Source organism: Cryptomeria japonica, unplaced genomic scaffold (genome assembly GCF_030272615.1).
Source record: "Cryptomeria japonica unplaced genomic scaffold, Sugi_1.0 HiC_scaffold_15, whole genome shotgun sequence".
Taxonomy (NCBI): domain Eukaryota; kingdom Viridiplantae; phylum Streptophyta; class Pinopsida; order Cupressales; family Cupressaceae; genus Cryptomeria; species Cryptomeria japonica.
Window position 1 is genome coordinate 695,001 of NW_026728837.1, and position 8,592 is coordinate 703,592.

An 8,592-nucleotide genomic window follows, 5' to 3' on the forward strand; every position below is an offset into this window, starting at 1 on the left:
CCGGTTTGCCCCGGGTGCGCACCTCGCGTGCACCTTCGCCGCGGTGGGCACCATGGCGTGCACGAAGTCGGAGCCCGGTTTGCCCCGGGTGCGCACCTCGCGTGCACCTTCGCCGGGGTGGGCACCTTGGTGTGCAGACCTTGGCTGGGTTGCGCGCCCTGGTGGGCACCATGGTGCGCACCAAGGAGCGCTCCGAAGTGTGCTCCAAGGTGCGGCCTGCACGAAGTCGGAGCCCGGTTTGCCCCGGGTGTGCACCTCGGGTGGGCACCTTGGTGCGCATGCCTTGCCTGGGCTGCGCACCAGGGCGGGCTCAAGATGGCACCCGCGTTCCTTTTTTTTCACTATCTTTCAAAACGGAAATTTTAAAATCTCATTTTTTTTTGCCTTTTTCTGGAAATTAGTGAAGGCAGCGCATCAAAGGTGCGCACCTCGCTGCCCACCACGGTGCGCAACGCCGGTGGGCACCCGGGAGTGCTTCGAAGTGTGCTCCAAGGTGCTGCGTGCACGTTGTCGGAGCCCGGTTTGCCCCGGGTGCGCACCTCGCGTGCACCTTCGTCGGGGTGGGCACCTTGGCTGGGTTTGCCCCGGCTGCGCTCCGAAGCGGGGTTATTGGAGCGCCGCCTCTTTTTTTGTCGGAGCGTTTGGTGGGGTTTCTCGCATTGGCTCTTCCGAGGCCCGGTTGCCACCCTGGCGCGCACGAAGTCGGAAGTAGGGTTAATTGCCCGGGTGCGCACCTTTGCCAGGGTGGGCACCTTACCTGGGCTGCGCACCAGGGCGGGCTCAAGATGGCACGCGCGTTCCGTTTTTTTCACTATCTTTCAAAACGGAAATTTTAAAATCTCCTTTTTTTTTTGCCTTTTCTGGAAATTAGTGAAGGCAGCGCATCAAAGGTGCGCACCTCGCTGCCCACCTTGGTGTGCTCTGAGGTGCGCACCCGGGAGCGCTACGAAGTGTGCTCCAAGGTGCGGCGTGCACGTTGTCGGAGCCCGGTTTGCCCCGGGTGCGCACCTCGCCTGCACCTTGGCCGGGGTGGGCACCTTGGCTGGGTTTGCCCAGGGTGCGCTCCGAAGCGGGGTTACTGGAGCGCCCCCTCTTTTTTTGTCAGAGCGTTTGGTGGGGTTTCTCGCATTGGCTCTTCCCAGGCCCGGTTGTTGGGTGCGCTCCCACCCTGGCGCGCGCGAAGTTGGAAGTTGGGTTAATTGCCCGGGCGCGCACCTTCGCCAGGGTGGGCACCTTGGTGCGCACACCTTGGCTGGGCTGCGCACCAGGGCGGGCTCAAGATGGCACCAGCATTCCCTTTTTCTCACTATCTTTCAAAACGGAAATTTTAAAATCTCGTTTTTTTTTTGCCTTTTATGGAAATTAGTGAAGGCATCGCATCAAAGGTGCGCACCTCGCTGCCCACCTTGGTGTGCTCCGAGGTGCCCACCACGGTGCGCAACGCCGGTGCGAACCCGGGAGCGCCCCGATGTGTGCTCCAAGGTGCGGCGTGCACGAAGTCGGACCCCGGTTTGCCCCGGGTGCGCACCTCGCGTGCACCTTGGTGCGCACACCTTGGCTGGGTTGCGCGGCCTGGTGGGCACCATGGTGCGCACCAAGGAGCGCTCCGAAGTGTGCTCCAAGGTGCGGCGTGCACGAAGTCGGAGCCCGGTTTGCCCCGGGTACGCACCTCGCGTGCACCTTCGCCGGGGTGGGCACCTCGGCTGGGTTGCGCGCCCTGGTGCGCACCAAGGAGCGCTCCGAAGTGTGCTCCAAGGTGCGGCGTGCACGAAGTCGGAGCCCGGTTTGCCCCGGGTGCGCACCTTCGCCGCGGTGCGCACCATGGCGTGCACGAAGTCGGAGCCCGGTTTGCCCCGGGTGCGCACCTCGCGTGCACCTTCGGCGGGGTTGCGCGCCCTGGTGGGCACCATGGTGCGCACCAAGGAGCGCTCCGAAGTGTGCTCCAAGGTGCGGCGTGCACGAAGTCGGAGCCCGGTTTGCCCCGGGTGCGCACCTCGCGTGCACCTTCGGCGGGGTTGCGCGCCCTGGTGGGCACCATGGTGCGCACCAAGGAGCGCTCCGAAGTGTGCTCCAAGGTGCGGCGTGCACGAAGTCGGAGCCCGGTTTGCCCCGGGTGCGCACCTCGCGTGCACCTTCGCCGCGGTGGGCACCATGGCGTGCACGAAGTCGGAGCCCGGTTTGCCCCGGGTGCGCACCTCGCGTGCACCTTCGCCGGGGTGGGCACCTCGGCTGGGTTGCGCGCCCTGGTGCGCACCAAGGAGCGCTCCGAAGTGTGCTCCAAGGTGCGGCGTGCACGAAGTCGGAGCCCGGTTTGCCCCGGGTGCGCACCTCGCGTGCACCTTCGCCAGGGTGGGCACCTCGGTGCGCACACCTTCTCAGTGTTTTCTTGCCTTTTCTGGAAATTGGTGAAGGCAGCGCATCAAAGGTGCGCACCTCGGTGTGCTCCGAGGTGCGAACCCGAGAGCGATCCGAGGTGCCCACGAAGTCGAAAGTCGGGTTAATTGCATTGTTTTCCCCGGGTGCGCTCCGAGGTGCGCAACATCGGCGCGCACCAAGGAGGGCTCCGAAGTGTGCTCCAAGGTGCGCACGATGGCGTGCACCTCTGGTGCGCACGATTCGGAGCTCGGTTTGACCGGGGTGCGCACACCTTGGCTGGGTTGCGCACCTTTTGTGCGCTCCAAGGTGCGCACGAAGTCGGAGCTCGGTTTGCCCCGGGTGCGCACCTTCGCCAGGGTGCGCACCTTGATGCGCACGCCTTGGCTGGGCTGCGCACCTTGGTGGGCGCCATGGTGCGCACCTTTCGTGCGCTCCAAGGTGCGCACGAAGTCGGAGCTCGGTTTGCCCCGGGTGCGCACCTTGGTGGGCGCCATGGTGCACTCCGAGGTGCCCAAGATTGGTGCGCACCAAGGAGCGCTCCGAAGTGCGCTCCAAGGTGCGCAGGTGCGCGCGAAGTCGAAAGTTGGGTTAATTGTCTGGTTTGCCTCGGGTGCGCACCTTGCGTGCACCTTCGCCAGGGTGGGCGCCTTGGTGCGCACACCTTGGCTGGGCTGCGCACCCGGGCGCGCACACCTTGGCACCCGCGTTTCCTTCATTTTAAATTTTTTTTTTTTACAATCTCTCAAGTGGGAAATTCTATAATCTCAACTTTTTTTGCCTTTTCAGGAAACTTTTGAATGGAGCGCATCATTGGTGCGCTCCGAAGTGTGCTCCAAAGCTCTCTCCAGCTGCGTGCACCTGCCCCGGCCGCGCACCCGGCCCCGCCCAGCTTCGCTCACCTGTCCCGGGCGTCTGGTGCGGAACCTTAGAGTAAGAAACATCACCGTGCACCTTGGCCAACGTGCGCGACTCGACCGAGCGCGCACTGGCCGAGGTGCACACCGATTTCACCTGGGTGCGCGCGCAGCACCTCGGGCGCACCGGGGTGCGCGCACAACGCCCGGGTTGCACCGTGGCCTGTGTGCTCGGGGCGCCTCGGGTGCGCGCTCGGTGTCGCCCCCCGCGCGCGCGGTAGTGCGGGCAGCGCACCCCGGCCCGGCCCGGCCCCGACGAGAACGCAAACGGGCAAAAGGTTTATTCAAATAGCATTGCGACGCCCGGCGAAAAACTAAAAAAGGGTGCAACACCGGGACTTCCCGGGAGGTCACCCATCCCAGTACTACTCCGGCCCAAGCGCGCTTAACTGCGGAGTTCTGATGGGATCCGGTGCACTAACGCTGGTATGATCGCACCCGTTATGAGCTTGTCGCAGTGTGTACTTAGCAAACCGCGACCCACGTGCGAATCCACCCCGGCCACCCACCCCCGTCGAGGTGCACACCCTCCCTCGCGAAGTGCGCCCCGTTCGCCAAGTGTGAGCCCTGCCCGGGTGCGCGCACCTTGCTAGGGCGTCGGGTGTGCACCCGGCCCGGCCTACGTGCGTGCACCTGGAGGGGGCGTCGTGTGCGTGCAGTGTCCCGTCTGCAACGCGGTGCCCACACACCACCTCGGGCGCAACGACCTGCGCTCACATGTGGGCCGAGTGCACCTTGGTGCATGTTCGGGGCGCCACGGGTGCACGCTCGATCTTGCCCCGGTGCACCAAGGCGCTCGGTTTGCCCCGGGTGCGCACTTGGTGCAAGGTGGGCACCCAAAATAGGGATCAAGCACCAAAACACAAGTTTCGGGATGCAAAATGGGACCCAAGGACCACAAATGCGTTCCAAGACCCATGATGGGTCCACGAGAACAAAAATGTGTTCCGAGACTCAATAAACAAATATTGGGTTTTAGGAGAAGAAACATGCTCTGATGCCCAAAACGAGAATCGACCCCGAAAAGGCCACAGGCCAAAAGTGGGATGCGAGACAAAAAAAAATGGGACCCGAGGACCAAAATTGGGTTCCCAGGTCGAAGACAGGGCAACCGGACAAGAAACGACCTCTAAGGCTCGAAATGAGTCCCGACGACTAAAACTTGACAAGAAGCACCCATCAGGCACCCAACTCGACACCCATGGGATGCCGACCCACCCGGGCTTCCACCTAGCACACCTTGGCACCCACCCACCCTCGCACCCAACCTCGCACCCAACTTAGCACCTTTGAACCCACATTGGCACTCACCCTGACCCTGGCACCTTGGAACCCACATTGGCACTCACCTTGACCCTCGCACCCACCTTTGCACTCACCTTGGGACCCACCCTGGCTCCCACCTCGGCACCCACCCAGACACCCACCTTGGTTCCTTGGCACCCACCTTGGATCCTTGGCACCCACCCCGACACCCACCTTGGCACGCAACTTGGCTACTTGCCACCCACCTTGGCTCCTTGACGCCCACCCCGACAACCACCCCGTGACCTACCCTGGCTAGGGTTGGTGCACACCCACCCTGGTGCCCACCTTGGCACCCACCCTATGACCCACCTTGGCACGCACCTTAGTACCCACCCCGTTACCCACCCTAGGACCCACCCCGTGACCCACCTTGGCCAGGGTGGGTGCACCCACCCTGGTGCCCACCTTGGCACCCACCCATCCTAGCACCCAGCCTGTGACCGGGCTTGGAACCCAACCTTGCACCCGCACCCGTCTTGGCCAGTGTGGGTGCGCACCCATCCTGGCACCCACGTTGTGACACACCCTTTAACCCACGCACCCTAGCACCCACGTTGGCACCCACCTTGGAACCCAACCTAGCAACTTGGCACCCACCCCGTGACCCACCTTGGCATCCACCATAGCAGTCGCCGACTTGGCACCCACCTCGGCACCCACCTTGACACTTGTGGACCCACCTTGCCACTCACCCTAGCATCGACCCATCCTAGCACCCACCCTGGCACCTTTGCACCCTAGCACTCACCCATCCTAGCACCTAACCTGTGACCCACCTTGACACTCACCCTCGCACCCACCTTGGAACCCAACCTAGCACCCACCCACCCTGACACCAACCCTAGCACCTACCCACCCTTGCACCCACCCTGTGACCCATCTTGGCACCCACCCATCCTACCACTCAACCTATCACCCACCTTCTCACCCACCTTGGCATCCACCTTAGCACCCACCCACACTGGCACCTTGGCACCCACCTCGGGCAAGGTGGGTGCACACCCACCCTGGCACCCAATTTAGAACCCACCGAGCATGTTACCCACCTTGGCACCCACATTGCAGCCCACCCTAGTACCCACCCTATGACCCACATTGGCATCCACACCCTAGCACCCAGGCACCTCGACACCCGCCTTGACACCCACCCTAGCACTGAACCTGTGACCCACCTTGGAACTCACCCTAGAACCCACCCACCCTGTGAACCACCTTGGCATCCACCTTAGCACCCACCCACCTTGGCACCCACTCTAGCACTCACCCATCCTAACACCCAACTTGTTACCCACCTTGGCACCCGCCCTCGCGTCCACCTTGAAACCCACCCTAGCACCCACCCATGCAGGAGCCCACCTTGGCACCCAACCTAACACCCACGCATCCTGGCACCCAACTTGTGACCCACCTTGGAACCCACCCTAGTACCCACCTTTGAACCCACTATATCACCAACCCACCTTGGCACCCACCCTATGACCCTCTTTGGAATCCACCCTAGCACGCACCCACCCTGGCACCCACCATGGAGCGCACCCTAGCACCCACCCACCTCGGCACGCACCTCAACACCCACCTTGGTGTGCGCACTGCGCCAACCTCTCAAAGACCCTATGTGGTGCGCTCCAAAGTGTACACCTTTGGTGCGCTCCAAGGTGCGCACCTTTGGTGCACACCAAAGTGTGCACCGAGGTGAGCACCAAAGTGCACTCCAGGGTGCACACCAAGGCGTGCACCTTTGGTGCGGTCAATGCAAACGAATTCGGAAGTTGGGGTCGATGTCCTATTCGCTGCTGCAGACTACACGTATGAGAATCGGACAAATAGCTTTATATAGGGGAGGTGTTGCGTTTGATGGGTCGACTCCCCTGGTTGTGTGCACTGCACCAACTTCAAAGACCCTGTCTTGTTTAAGAAGTCAAAAGTTGGGGTGGATGTCCTAATCATTGCTGCAGTCTACGCATGTATGAGAATCAGACAAATAGCTTATATAGGGGAGGTGTTGCATTCGGTGGGTTGACTCCCCTGGTTGTGCGCACTGCGCCAACCTCAAAGACCCCGCATAGCAGAAGAAGTCGGAAGTCGGATTTTGGTGAGCACCAAGGCGTGCACCTTTGGTGCGGTCAACGCAGACGAATTCAGAAGTTGGGGTGGATGTCCTAATCGTTGTTGCAGGCTACACATGTATGAGAATCAGACAAATAGCTTATATAGGGGAGGTGTTGGGTTTGATGGGTCAACTCCCTTGGTTGTGCGCATTACGCCAACCTCAAAGACCTTGTTTTCGTTAAGAAGTCAAAAGTTGGGGTCAATGTCCTAATGGCTCCTGCAGGCTACACATGTATGAGAATCGGACAAATAGCTTATATAGGGGAGGTGTTGGGTTTGATGGGTCGACTCCCCTGGTTGTGCGCATTACGTCAACCTCAAAGACCTTGTTTTCGTTAAGAAGTCAAAAGTTGGGGTCGATGTCCTAATTGCTCCTGTAGACTACACATGTATGAGAATCAGACAAATAGCTTATATAGGGGAGGTGTTGGGTTTGATGGGTTGACTCCCCTAGTTGTTCGCATTACACCAACCTCAAAGACCTTGTTTTCGTTTAGAAGCCGAAAGTTGGGGTCGATGTCCTAATTGCTCCTGCAGGCTACGCATGTATGAGAATCAGACAAATAGCTTATATAGGGGAGGTGTTGGGTTTGATGGGTCGACTCCCCTGGTTGTGCGCATTGCGCCAACCTCAAAGACCCTGCATTGCGGATGAAGTCGAAAGTCAGAGTTTGGTGTGCTACAAGGTGTGGTCGAAGGTGCTCACCTAGGTGTGCACCTTTGGAGCGCAGGAAAAGTGCCCTCCAAAAGTGCGCACCTTTGGAGTGCACAAAAGTGCCCTCCAAAAGTGCGCACCTTTGGAGCGCAGAAAAGTGCCCTCCAAAAGGTGCCCTCCAAAAGTGCGCACCTTTGGAGCGCAGAAAAGTGCCCTCCAAAAAGTGCCCTCCAAAAGTGCGCACCTTTGGAGCGCAGAAAAGTGCCCTCCAAAAAGTGCCCTCCAAAAGTGCGCACCTTTGGAGCGCAGAAAAGTGCCCTCCAAAAAGTGCCCTCCACAAGTGCGCACCTTTGGAGCGCAGAAAAGTGCCCTCCAAAAAGTGCCCTCCAAAAGTGCGCACCTTTGGAGCGCAGAAAAGTGCCCTCCAAAAGTGCGCACCTTTGGAGCGCACAAAAGTGCCCTCCAAAAGTGCGCACTTTTGGTGCGCGCCAAGGCGCTGGTTCGGTCGTTGCAGGCGAGTTCGGAAGTTGGGGTCGATGTCCTGAGCGGAGGTGCAAACTACACAGGTGTCGGAATCGGACAAATAGCTTATATAGGGGAGGTGTATGCTTCGATGGGTCGACTCCCCAGGTTGAGCGCACCGCGCCAACCTCAAAGACCCTACGGTATGGATGAAGTCGGAAGTTGGGTCCGATGACCGATTCGATTAGTAGGTATGCTCATGAGGTCGGAATTTGGGTCCGATGACCTGCCATGTGCAGGAAGGCGAATGTTGGCACTGTGCGTTGCAAGGTGCACACCAAGGCGCTGGTGCGGTCTTTTTAGTCGAGTTCGGAAGTTGGGGTCGATGTCCTGATCGGAGGTGCAAGCTACACAGGTGTGGGAATCGGACAAATAGCTTATATAGGGGAGGTGTATGCTTCGTTGGGTCGACTCCCCGGGTTGAGCGCACCGCGCCAACCTCAAAGACCCTACGGTATGGATGAAGTCGGAAGTTGGGTCCGATGACCGATTCGATATGTAGGCATACTCGCGAGGTCGGAATTTGGGTCCGATGACCTGCCACGTGCAGGAAGGCGAATGTTGGCACTGTGCGTTGCAAGGTGCGCACCAAGGCGCTGGTTCGGTCGTTGGAGGCGAGTTCGGAAGTTGGGGTCGATGTCCTGATCGGAGGTGCAAACTACACAGGTGTGGGAATCGGACAAATAGCTTATATAGGGGAGGTGTATG

General features: G+C 60.1%; 1 non-coding gene across 1 annotated transcript; it reads right to left on the reverse strand.

Moving 5' to 3' along the window:
- Positions 1-3,611: 3,611 nt before the first annotated feature.
- LOC131860725 (5S ribosomal RNA) lies at positions 3,612-3,730 on the reverse strand. Its single transcript, XR_009359819.1, has one exon. It is a non-coding gene; the product is annotated as a 5S ribosomal RNA (ribosomal RNA).
- Positions 3,731-8,592: the final 4,862 nt, after the last annotated feature.